We start from the raw sequence: 13,251 nt of genomic DNA, 5'->3' as shown, positions 1-13,251 counted from the left end.
TGTTTTGAACAAAACAGGTTACTGGATAGAGGACTAGAACAGAACGAAGAAATGCCATTTCCATATGTCGAAATAGAATCGAGAAATGAAGACTACAATTTAAATACAATCGATCTTAGCTATCTTTTCACAATCTTCTTGCCCTTCTTTTTCGCAAATGGAGTTCTTCTCTTGAACGGACGTCCTTTAGGTAGGGTGGTCCTGCTTCTTCTTGTGGTGTATGGTACTTCATCGTCGTCGTCATGTTCCATCTTCGGGTCGCCGTACTTGTCGAAGTCTTGCTCATTGGCGACTCCATCCATTCTGATGATCTTCCTTTTGCCTCTCCTCACGACAACACGACTGGGGGTCGGTAATGAAGAAGCATTGGTCCACTTGGGAAGCCAGTACCCATGGCTCATTTTTCGCGGTGACGTTTGCGCCCGCGGTCTTGGATTTGGCTTCGGGTATAACCATGGTGGTGAAATACCGGTATTTTTTTAGGACGCTCTTGGCCCATCTGACACGGAACATCGGGACCTTCTCTCCAGCGTAGCTCAGCTCCCAGATCTCCTCGATCCTTCTGTAGTATCTGTCCTTGTCGTTACCGGTGTAGGATTCCATCGTTACCCCGGAGTTCTGATTATCATCGCTCTTCATGTCCTTTTCCTCGGTGTAGAATGTGTAGCCATTGATATCGTACGCCTCATAGGGCATCTGGTTGTGCTCGGCGCCCTGTGACAAGGCGAATATGAGTTTTTCTTTCGCGGAAAAATCCTCATGTAAAGGGTACGACGGAAGCTTCTCCTTGAACCAACGCGTGAAACATGAGTTGTGCTCTTTGATTATATCTCCGTCCGTCCTTTGTTGGCCTCGATCATTGTACGTCTTCTCAATAAAGGTTTTGTGCTCTACCACCCAAGGATCGACCATGTCTATGTGTTGTAGCGCGACTAGGTTTGCTCTTTCAAAGTCGGCGAGTCGACATGCATTTCGCGGCGACCCTCGCGGTGACCCCATCCAGCGAGCCTGCCGAGGTGCCTGTTGACGGGCAGACCAACGGGGTTCTCGATGCCTAGATAATTCGTGCAGTAGGAGATGCACTCTTCGGTCAGAAAGCCCTCGGCTATGCTTCCATCTGGACGTGCCATGTTGCGAACGTATCCTTTGATGACACCATTCATCCTTTCAAACGGCATCATGCTGTGCAGGAACGTCGGCCCGAGTTGGATGATATCCTCCACGATATGGACCAGCAGATGCACCATAACGTCGAAGAATGCGGGCAGGAAGTAGATCTCAAGCTCGCGTAGTATCACCACGATCTCTTCCTGTAGCCTTCTGAGTTGCCTCACGCCAACCGACTTTCGAGAGATGACGTCGAAAAAGTTGCATAGGCCAAATAGCGTTTCACGGACGTGCGCGTCCATGATCCCGCGGATTGCAACTGGAAGTATCTGTGTCATCAGCACGTGACAGTCGTGAGACTTCATCCCGCTGAACTTCTGCTTCTCTGAGTCTAGGTATCTGCTTATCTTTCCCGCGTAACCGTAAGGAAGTTTTACTCCTACGAGGCAGGTGAAAAACTGCTCGATCTCCTCCTGACTTAGAGTGAAGCACGCGGGAGGGCGGTCATTTCCGATCTTCTTGGCCTTTTTGCCTTTGCGACGACTTTCCGTGTCCTTCGCCTCATCATCATCATCATTAGTGTGAAGCTCCTCCCTGATGCCCATTGATTTCAAGTCTGCCCTTGCTTTCGGCCCATCTTTGGTCCTCTCTGGCATGTTGAGCAGGGTACCAAGCAGACTCTCGCACACGTTCTTCGTGATATGCATGACATCAAGGCTGTGAGGCACACGGAGGATCTTCCAGTACGGCAAGTCCCAGAAAACAGACCTCGTTTTCCATACCTTCAGCAGCGGCTCTGGCGCCTTTCGCTTCTTTCCCGGCGGTGGGCACTCTTTCCAATTTTTCAACACCTCGTCTATTTCCTCGCCGCTCCTCGTACGCGGGCGTGTTCGGGGTTCGGTTCACCATCGAACAGATCTTTGCGTTTTCTCCATGAGTCATCGTCGCGAAGCCACCTTCGATGTCCCATGAACACGGTTTTCGAAGACCCGGGATCTCTATCTAGCTGGCGATACGTTGTGTCATCCATGCACCTGACGCATGCACAAAATCCGTGGACCACCTACCCCGCGACATATCCGTAACCGAGATAGTCGTGCACCGTCGTGAGCAGTGCGGCTCTCATAGGGAAATATTCTTTCTCTGCGGCGTCCCACGTATTGGCTGGCATTTTCCACAGCGTGTCTAGCTCCTCTTTCAGCAGCCTCAGATACAGATTGATGTCGTTCCCTGGTTGTTTCGGCCCTTCAGTTAGCATACTCATGTGAATGTACTTACTCTTCATGCACAACCAGGGGGGAAGGTTGTACATCCACACAAACACAGGCCAGGTGCTATGTGTGCTTCTCTGGCTGCCAAACGGATTGACTCCATCGGTGCTCGCGCCCAGCACGATGTTCCTTGGATCGTCCCCAAATTCTGGGTATTCGAAGTTCAACGCTTGCCACTGGCTCGCATCCTTAGGGTGACTCAGCATCTTGTCTTTTTTATTTATCTCCGGATCATTTCCGTCATCTTCTCGCTTCTTCTCCTCCCTATCCGCGTGCCAACGCAGGAGCTTTGCTAGCTTAGGGTCCGCGAAATACCGCTGCAGACGAGGAGTGATCGGAAAGTACCACACCACTTTTCGAGGAGCTTTCTTCCTCTTCTTGTATCGAGTGACGCCGCACACCGGACATATGGTAGACTCCGCGTGCTCGTCCCGATAAATCATGCAATCGTTCATGCACACATGGTATTTCACGTGCGGTAAATCTAGAGGACACACGATTTTCTTCGCCTCCTCGAAACTGGTCGGGCACTTGTTCCCCTTGGGAAGACGTTCGTGCCAGAATGACATGTTCTCGTCGAAGCATGCGTCGGTCATTTTGTGTTTTACCTTCATCTCCAGAGCCATGAGCGTTACTTTCAGGCGGGTATCCTCGGGCCTGCATCCTTCATACAATGGAGTAACCGCGTCTATCTCCAGTTGATCCAGCTTGGCTTTCTCTCGGGCGGCAGCTCTTGCGTTACCTGTCTGCTTGAGAAGCAGCTCTTGAATATGAGGGTCCTGCACCCACCCCATCGATGGTCCATCGTTGTCTGCTCCGGCATCTTCATCTTCATGATCATGCCCTTCGTCTTGATCTTCCTCATCATCATGTCCGACATCTTCTACATGATGACTGCGTCCTGCATCTACTTCGTGATCATGTCCCGGAGATTCTTCGTCTTCTCGCCCGCCCTCGCCGCGGTTGTCTTGCTGCCCTTCCTTATTTCTTGCCCGGCCCCCATGGACGACTTCATAATCATCTTCATCACCTTGCCACCGATAGCCATCCATGAAACCATGCAAGAGCAGGTGGTCCCGCACCTGTCCGGAATCCGAGTCCATAAGGCTCTTCAGCTTGCATCTTCGACACGGACATCTTATCTCCGTCTCGTTCTTTTGAAGCATCTCGGCCTTCGCGGAGCTCAAAAACCTATTCACGATGCCTTCGGTCATCGTGCGGACCATGGTCGCCTGCGGGGTAGAGCAAAACGATATTTTAGAACCCAAAAAAAAATTGGCATGACTTTGCCTAAAATAGGACCAAAAAGAATGCATAGTGCCAAATTCTCGCCGAAACGGAAATGAATCAACATTCCGGCAAAATATTGGCAACTATCGCATTTCAAATACCGGTACCTGCAAACACAAACATACGTAGATCTAGGCCATAAAAAGTGCGTACGTTGTTGGAGGGAGAAAAAAGTAGATCTAGAACATAAAGAAAGCTTTCCCCTTACTTACCTATCAAAAAAAGGAAATTTAACCACTTAATTTGGGTGAATCTATGGTGCAAATGAGGTGAGAAGGAGGAGGCAGCCGAGACCAAGCTTGGTAGAGATGGAGAGAATGAAGTGGGGAAAGTGGGTGTGGTAGGTGGCTGTCAAAAATATCTAGCTGCTCCCAGGTTACCAATGGCGCACCTCCTAAGAATGCGCCATTGATAACCAGCGTTACTAATGGCGCACCTGGTGTGTGGTGCGCAATTACCAATTTTGAAAAAAAAATCACGGACAGTTAAACTAGTAATGGCGCACTATCCCCTGGTGCGCTACTGCTAACAATTTTTTTTCAAAACTAGCAATGGCGCACCGCACATCAGGTGCGCCATTAGTAATTTGGCCAATAATGGCGTACCTATGTCTGGTGCGCCATTAGTAATCTGGCCAATATAGCAGTGGCGCACCACATACATGGTGCGCCATTAATGTTCATATTAGCTATAGCCGTTTTTCTAGTAGTGATGAAGATGGCGCACCACACACCAGGTGCGCCATTGATGAAGCCAAGACTGGACCATACATGGTGTGCCATTAATGTCCATATTAGCTAGGGAAACGTTTCGACACGGCGCGCCGGCCGAGTCTTCCGCCGGTCGCACGCGCTGCGTTGGATTGGAACAGATCCTTCGGCCAGGCGCGGAACGCAAAGTCAAACTTTATCGCTTCGCGAGTAACCACCACCGCTCGTTTCTCCCTATTTTTCATTTATCTCCTTCCCACCTATCGTCTTCTTCCCTAGCATCTCGCCATGCCTTTTTTCCCAACGCCAATTGCGTGAGTCTGATCCTTTTCAGCTGCCGTGCAGTCCATTGCTGTGCTTATGGCCGTCGTCCATCCTCTTCAACCCAGCGGGGCGGCCATGGATTTTTGCTACAACCGGCGACCTACAGTGCTGGAAGCGGCCTACGGCGATGCTGCAACCGGCGGCGATGGTCGTCGATGATTTTTTCAACCGTCAGTGGAAAAAGCTTCAACCAGCGTAGGAAAAGCTTCAACTGGCGGTGGGAAAAGCTTCAACCGGCGTGAGAGAAAAGTTTCAACCTACGGAAGAAAGCATCAACCATCGGTGGAAAAGCTTCAACCCCAGCGATGGAAAAGCTTCAAGCGACGATGGAAAAAGCTACAACCGGTGGTGGATAAGCTTCAGGCGACGGCGGCGAGCTGATTTTTTGCTGCAATCGTTATCGCTATTTGCTACGACCGGCGGCAGTTTTTGCTACATCCATTCATGGCGGAGCTGCGACTCGCGACGGCGGTGACGTTGTTTTTCACTGCAACCATTGTCGCTTTTTGCTACGACCTGCAGGTTTTTTGCTACATCCTTCCCCACGGTGTGACTGCTGGTCGTTGTTCAAGAAAGCTCATGCGGGCGACCGGCGGCGAGGATGGCAGGAGTTTCACCACGGCGAGCTGGAAACCATGCATGGGGGGCCGTGAGCTAGGAATTGTGGCCGGGGTGTGCTGCAACCATGACTCGGCGTGCTGGAACTGCGCCCGCGGCGAGCTACAATGGCTACCACGGCGGAGTTTGATACATGGTCACGGCCATCTGTGGCGGCGAGCCGGCGAAGTTCGAAGGCCGGCCATCTTGCTCGTAGTTGTCGTGGTCATCGGGCCGTCGGGGGGAGGGTGTGGGACTGGGAGGGTGGGGGCGCTCATGCCGCCTCGTAGGAAAGGGAGGGACGAGGGGAAGAAGACAATGCAGAAACAAATCGAACGGTCTCTATTAATCAAATCAGACGGCTGTGGGCCGACCGGCCCAAATTTGGGCCGGCGCGCCGGCGCCCAGCAGCCGCCTATTAGCTATAGGCAATCTTGCGTATTCATGAGAAAATAAAATAAAATAGAAATGGTAGGCGGGTTCGCTCTACATATGTCGACTTCCTGCTTAATTCCCTATTGAAAGGATCTCGAGCAAGGTAATCAAGAGACGAGATTTGATTTTGCTAGAGGTATTTCTTCAGATAGGATGTTATTCTCCACATTCTCCTCCTAGCAGTACTAGTGCATACAAGGTGTGCTCACTGTCACGTCTTTTAGGCAACAATAATTTCACTTCTTTCTTTTGAAACCGGGCTCAGCCCCATTCTATTACTGCACATAACCGAATAGTACAAGCTACCCAAAAGAGTTCAGGAGGAAAGGAAAAAAGGGAAGAGTGAGTTCATCTCACGGACAGGAAACCTACTATGCGTGACTAGAATCGGATCACACATTATAGGGCAAAAAACTGTCAGCATGCAGGCTATCATCAACCAAAAGAAAGACAAACACCAAAGCCGAACCATAACATTATCAGGCGCATCATCTCAACTTCAGATCGATGCGGGCGCCCTCTTGAACTGCTGCGCAGATCCTCATGGAAAGTACTTGTACGGTTCTTCAGCAGCTCAGCACCTTGGAGCCCTCTAGCTCCCTTTCATTGCATAACGCCCAATATAAAACGCAGTCTCGAAAGGAATTTTAAGTAGTTTGAACCCAAAGGTTTCGACAGTTCAGATGACCTCGCAAACAGCAGGTAAACCAACACTGTAAACTTTCTCATGCCCATGTAAAAAAACATACTGAGTACCACACACAGCTCCAAGATTGAGCTTGCGACTTGCTTGCTCTTCTTCCCCGCCGCGACGCCACGTACACTGCGTCCGTCCCGGCAGCGTGCACATCACTGACAGACTTAATTGTCGCCCCACTCTCAACAAACCTGTAATTGCGGCCGGAATCCATCTACGAGACAAATGGATCAATCGAGCAGCCCGGCGACGTGGCTCACTCCAATCGCTATCCATCAGCCCCAGCGATTTCTCAGGTTTTGACCCGGAACGCCATGCCGAGACCGACGTCGATCGACCCACAGAGCGGCGGGAGCCGACCTCTCGCCCGGGGGCGTGACACCTGTGACCCGCGTCGCCGGTGATTCCATTTCCATCGCTGCCTCGTCGCCTCGTCTGTCTCATCCTGATCAGGTAAAGGCTGGGCGTAAATGCGGTCCAAGAGGAGCCCGTGTGAGCGAGGGGTGCTGGTGACTTGGGTTGGGTGTCGGGGAGGGGGAAAGCGTTCTTTTGGCCGTGTCCGGCGCCGATGCTCGCCCGACGGCGACCCGGGGCGACGACTGCTTCGCTGCTCGCGGCGCGCGCGAGGGGGCCGGCCGCGGGCCATCGGCCGGAGCGACACGTACGCGCGGGCGTGACGGCGACGTCCCGCGGCGTTGGTGTGTGTGGGCGTGTGATCTCTGCTCGAGCGGCGCCAAGTGTCCAAGCTTCTAGAACACGCCCTGCGCCTTGGACCATCTACCATAAGTACAATTTTGGTCGAGGGATCGATCGTCCTGTATGTATGCATGGCATGGAACGTGAAGAAGCTAGCCTACCTAGCTCCAGAAGCCCACAAGGCCGGACACAAGTGGAACGGAGGCATCGCACATGCCGTTCCCTGTCAGTGACTCGCTGATGACGCCGTGCTGATCCTGCCGCCAAGTTGGCGACGTTGGTGGCATCCGGCCTACGAAACGGGGCGTGCCCACGGCCTCGGATCAACGGGTGGCTTCAAACTCACAGACCGTTAACTACGAATTAGACAACATGACTTACACTTAACTGGAAACTGTACACGAACGACGGGCCGGCTTGAATACACACAGTGGACGGGACATGAGATCAAGACAGGCCGGATCTCTCGGACTAGGGTTCCAGGCCGGATCTCTCAGACCGTTAACTCTGCCGACCTCAAAGTCAAAGGGTTCCAAGCCGGATCGCTGCATCCCACAGCGACAGCCGAGCAGCATAGCTACTAGCAGAGTTCGAAGGCTCAGTCGGACTAGGTCGCTGCATTGCACGAATCAACCATTGCGTGGCCACCGTGCTCCGTGATCGCCTTCGCCATTTGACTTCCGGCAATTCACGCGCTGTTGCTGTAGCTGGCTGCCTTTTGCGTTTCAATGCTTCATTCACTCTGGCGGGACCGTGATCGGGACGCCAGCATTCTCGTCGGCCCGCCCATAACGAGCACCTGCGGTTTTTTTACGGTGTGACATATCTTCCCATGCGACGCGAGTGAAGATGAAATCAACTGATCGAACATCACAGAGAAACCAAGTTAACGTTGGGTCGAGGAAGAAGAGAACGTCTCAGAGAACATCTCAGAGAAGTTAACGTTGGGCCATGAGCCACGGATGCATGCATGCATGTTCCCTCTAGATGGTCATTCTCGAAACGACCGATCATGAGTGATGGAGGCAGATGCTCATGGGTCATGTTCACTTCTCTCTCTCCTCTCTCTAGATGGTCAGTCATGAGTGAGTGGACCGTGGGGAACCGGACGTTGCGCGCAACGTGACACGGGAAGTAGGTTCTGGTCGGTCGCAGGATCACTGTAGCGTACAGGTATGTCAGCTCACACACACACACACACAAACCATTGGTCCCGGCGGTGCATGCATGGCCACCCCATTGACCTGGGCGAGCATCCAGCCGAGCTGAGCTGGTACGAACCGCCATGCATTTCGCTACCCACGGCCCTACTACGTACGGCGACGTGCGCGATCCTGGTGGATAATTGCCAATCATGATCCAATTTTCCTTCAGCTATTTCGATTTATTGCGAAAATGCAATGTCATTTTCTTGGGGAATTAATTTCAGCAAACAGTGGAAGCATAAACAAACTCGATCCTGTGGATGAGCATGATTTGGCCAACATTAATTTCGTTTCGAACTTTTTTGCGTGGAAGAATATCTAGTCAGCTGTATGTGGCTACGTGTCACTTTTGAACTGTTGCTTGATATAAGAGCATCTACAACTGCGGACAGCAAATCCGACGTCCGCGGACAGTGGCCGATCACGCCTCAATTTGCTCCTCTGCATCCAAATACCTCATACTAGAAATCTTAGATCCATACAGAAGCGTGTAAACGGCCATCTCATTTATTTGGGTTGGATATGAGGGGTGCCGGCCAGCCCAGACGTTTGAGTCCCGTTAAAGGAGCCAGCTTGGGTCGTATTTTAGTGATCGGGCCATCCACCCGGGCGTTTGAGGCGGGTTTGGGATGCCCAACTGTTGATGCTCTGAGAGCATCTACAGCAGACCCTCAATACCGTCCAAACTGTGTCCGACCAGTGTCCGGTCAAAAACTAGTGACCCAACCGGACCCCTACTTTCCAGACCAAGCAGCTCAAACGCGACTACAACACGATGCGCCACTCGTACGACGCGCTCCGCCGCAACAGGCCCTCCTCGCCGAGGTCCGTGCCCCAAGTCGTTCGCCGCTCACGGCTCGGGCTGGTTGGCGATTTGGTGCTATGTGTGCTCCAGAGGCCGACGACGTGCTAGAGAGCGCCCACAATTTGTTTGATCAAATGTCTCCGGTAGAAAAAGAAAGTAGGGGTTCAAAGTGGGGATCATGGTTATTGTGCAGAAAAAGTGGGTGTCAAAATGAACACGCCTGGACACTGACCGGGGCGTCCGTAGGTGTTCAGAGGCTCAAGTTAGGGTATTCTGATTGTAGATGCTCTAATCTTGTTTCTTTTCCCTTTACCTTGGAACGCAAATTTGTTTCCGAGCATGAAAAGGGAGTAGGATAGGTGTGAACGACCAAGTCTCTAGACGACAAACGAGTACTTTTGTAGTTGCTTCCGGCACCAACCTTTCCATGGGACCATCGGATCAACTGTTAACTGCGATCTAGACCTCTAATTTCAGCTTAGAAGGAATCTATATGTAATATCTCGTTACCAATTTGATTTAGAACGCGTTGACCAGTTCTTTACACACACAACTAATGTGTACACACGCCCACACTCACCCCACATACTTTATGCACATGACTCTACACCGGAACGAAAATGCCCTGACCCAACGGGCAACGGTGATGTAGAGATTGATCATGTGATGCTAGCTTCTCCTCATCTTGGTGTACAACTCAACAGGTTTCATCAGCGAAGCTAGAGAGCAAACCTTTAAAAGGACATGTAGAGGGGAATTTCAAGTTGATAAAGAAACGTGCTGATAAGGACAACTTTAACCGGTCTCCTAAAAATAGTGGAGTATCCGAAGTAAACCCTTAGCGGAGTATATTTAATTCATTAAGTTTTGGCCGAACCTAGCCGATTCCCTATATATAACGGAGTAATTTTTTGTTTTTTCTAAACTTAATCAATTATATTATACATTGCATATACATATTAGCACACATTTAAATGAATGTTCAAGCAAATCACGAATATAGTTATAAACCAAATTCATAGTTTACAAACATAGTTATTCAAATTTAAACACACAGAATATTCCAAATGTAGCAAATAAAGCGCTATGACATTGCCAGTGATGCTTAATAAGATCATTTTGGAGCGGAGCATGAACTTGTCAATTCTTGATCCTGCGATGTTCTTCAAGAAATGCTAGGATCCTATTTTTATCATACTTTGGCCCAACCGGAGCCATTGGTGATGTACTGAAGGCGACGTTGCCACGCGTGCAGGATGATCCAACGGGTTGACGTCGACTCGGCCTACGTCGTATGTGGTGAATGTCAGAGAGCCAAAGGTTAGGCTCTCCCCCGGCGAGAGGCTGCCGGAAGCCAAAAAAGATATGACCCATGATCGGCCTCCAGCCGGCACTGCCCGGGCCTGGCGTGCCAACTAACGGAGCAGATTTCCGTCAGATCCCTTGGTAGGGGTCCAAGCGCAGCTGGAAGTCATGGATCGGAGGTCACGCGAGGGGTTTATCCAGGTTCGGGCCTCTGAAGAGTAATACCCTACGTCCTGCTGGTTTCGGTTATTCATAGTGGAGGGATACCTCGAGCGAGGGGTTACAATGATGTATGATGCTGCTACCGAGAGTTCTCCTATCTTAAGATACATGATCCAGAGAAATCCTAGACCTCCCTTTATATAGACAGGAGAGGCCTAGAGTTTACATGCGGGATGCGTTCTGGGGCGCCACCCCCCTCTAGTCTTAGGCGTCAAGAAGGTCATCTGGCCTCCTAGGGTTAGCGCCACGTCATGGGCCCGTTGGGCCCTTGTAGTTGATGAGGTCGCGCTCCTTGGCACTAGCCACCCCCGGTACAGGACCTGTCACCCGCATCAGCGTTCATGGACTGGTCCCCCATCTAAGGACGTATGTGGTGTCCGGTTTAAGAGTTGGCGCTGGAGATGCGCTTATATCCAAACTCCATTTTCTCAGTGAAAATGGGGGAGTTGTGGCCCCTGTGTTTGAAAAGAAAGAAGCTCTGCTCATATAACAAGGAGGAACAAGCCGCAAACATGGTCTCAAAGGGAGTTTTAGGTAGCCTGAACTCAAAGGTAGCTCTGTTTCGACAATTCAAGATGCTCGTCCAGCAAAACAGCAGCCAGACCAATACACAGCTCAATGTTGGGCTCTGTTGTGGTTAGCTTGTTCCTCTTCGCCGCCGCAACGCCAGGTCGCTACGTGTGTCCCGGCAGCGTGCACATCACGGACAGACTTAATTGTCGCCCCTCTCTCAACAAACATCTAACTACGGCCGGAGTCCATCGATGAGACAATAGATCCACCGGTCATCGGGTGATTAAAAAACAATTCAACAAGATTCCAAGAGCTGGTTGGCAGGCGAAGTCTCCCGCGAGCCCCCGCTCCCGCGACTAGGGTTTCCCTCGCTCCCCCCGCCGCCGCCGGCTGCCGCAGCGCGCTCCCCGCCTCCCTCTCCCCCTCCCCCTCCCCCTCCCCCGCGCTCCCGTCCGCCCGCTCGCCCTCCCGCGGGCAACGGGCGGTCCCCTGCCTCCTCTCTGTCGGCCTCCTCCCCGTCCATCTCCCTCCCCGCCGCCGCCGGCCGGAGCCGCCGGGCCCTGCCCGCGCGGCGCTGGCGGCGGCGGGCCGTCCCTTCCCCGCTCGCTCTTGGGGGGCGCGGGGGCCTCCCGATGGCGGCGGTGCAGCTCGGCCGCTGCGGTGGGGTTCGGCGGCGGGATTCCGGCGAGCTCCGTGGTTTTCGGTGCGGCGGCGCGGCCGTTGGCCGCGGGCCGGCGTGGCGGTGCTGGTAGCCGGCGGCCCCCGCGCGGCCCAGATCTGGGCCCCTTCGGGCTCCATCTGGGCTTGGGCGGGCCAGCGACTCGGTGCGTGGCGGCGTTGCTCCCTGGTTGGTGGTGAAGTGGTGGTGGTCTGCGGGCGGTGGCGGCTTCGTCGGCTGGCGAGCTGCAGCGTGACGGCAGGGGCTGTCCGGACCCTTTTGGGTCCGGCCGGTCCTCGGTGCCTGGCAGGCCCCTTGTCCGCGCGTCCGGTCGGCTCCGCGGTGGCGGTGGTGGTTGTCCCCTCACGTCGGCGATGTTGCGGATGCCCCCAAGGCCACTCTCCCTTCTCCCATCCTCCAGGTCTCGTGTCGGGGACCTCAGGGAGACGGCGAAGTTGATTCGGTGACCGTGGTGACACATGCTGGTGGGCGGCGCGATGGGCGGTGCACTATGATTCGTCTGGGGTGGTGGTGGGGGTTTGGGTTGGGAGAAATCCCTGGCGGCTCGTCCGGCCCCGACGCGGCGACGCCTGTGGGTGCCGCCGGACCTTCCTGAAGGGCGTCGGGTACACCCCTACCCTCACTGCCCCCGCGTACCGGGGGAAACCCTAGGACTAGTCCGGGCAGCAGCGGCGTCGTCGTCGCCTCCTTCTTGAAGGTGTTGCTTGGTACGCGGCGCTTCGGATGCTGGGAACGTGGTGGTACTTCTCCGGAGGGTGCAGCGGTCGCCGGTCATCTTCGTTTTGTAGATCTGCCGTTGTTGGCATTTGTTTCTCTTCCTTTCTTCTTCTTTTTTTCTTTGGGCTTGTTTGTGCTGCGGCCCCAGCACCTATCGTTGGTTGTATCGGTGGTTGCTTTGTAATACAAAGCAGGGAAAATCCTTTTTCTCACAATAGATCCATCGAGCAGCCCGGCGACGTGGCACACCTGTTGCCTGCGGGCGTGACACCTGTGACCTGCGTCGCCGGTGGTTCCATCGCCGCCTCGCCGTCTCGTCTCGTCTCTCTCGCCGGTGGTAAATGCCGGGCGTAAATGCGGTCCGAGGGGTGCCCATGTGAGGGCGCGTTTGCGCTGGTGACTCGGTGTCGGGGCAAAAAGCGTTCGTTTGGCCCTGTGCGGCGCTGTTGCTGGCCCGACGGCGATGCGACGGCGACCTGGGGCGACGACTGCTTCGCCATTCGCGGCGCGCGAGATGGGGCGGCCACGGGCGATCGGCCGCAGCGACCAGTACGCACGGGCGCGACGGCGACGTCCCGCGGGCCGCGGCGTAGGTGTGTGTGAGATCGCTGCTCAATCGGTGCCAAGTGTCCAAGCAGGTCGCGGCATCACAAGAACGAAGTTCCACCGTGCTCCGTG

This window comes from Aegilops tauschii, chromosome 1 (assembly GCF_002575655.3).
Source record: "Aegilops tauschii subsp. strangulata cultivar AL8/78 chromosome 1, Aet v6.0, whole genome shotgun sequence".
Taxonomy (NCBI): domain Eukaryota; kingdom Viridiplantae; phylum Streptophyta; class Magnoliopsida; order Poales; family Poaceae; genus Aegilops; species Aegilops tauschii.
The sequence above is the reverse complement of the archived record's forward strand: the minus strand, read 5'-3'. Positions refer to the sequence as shown.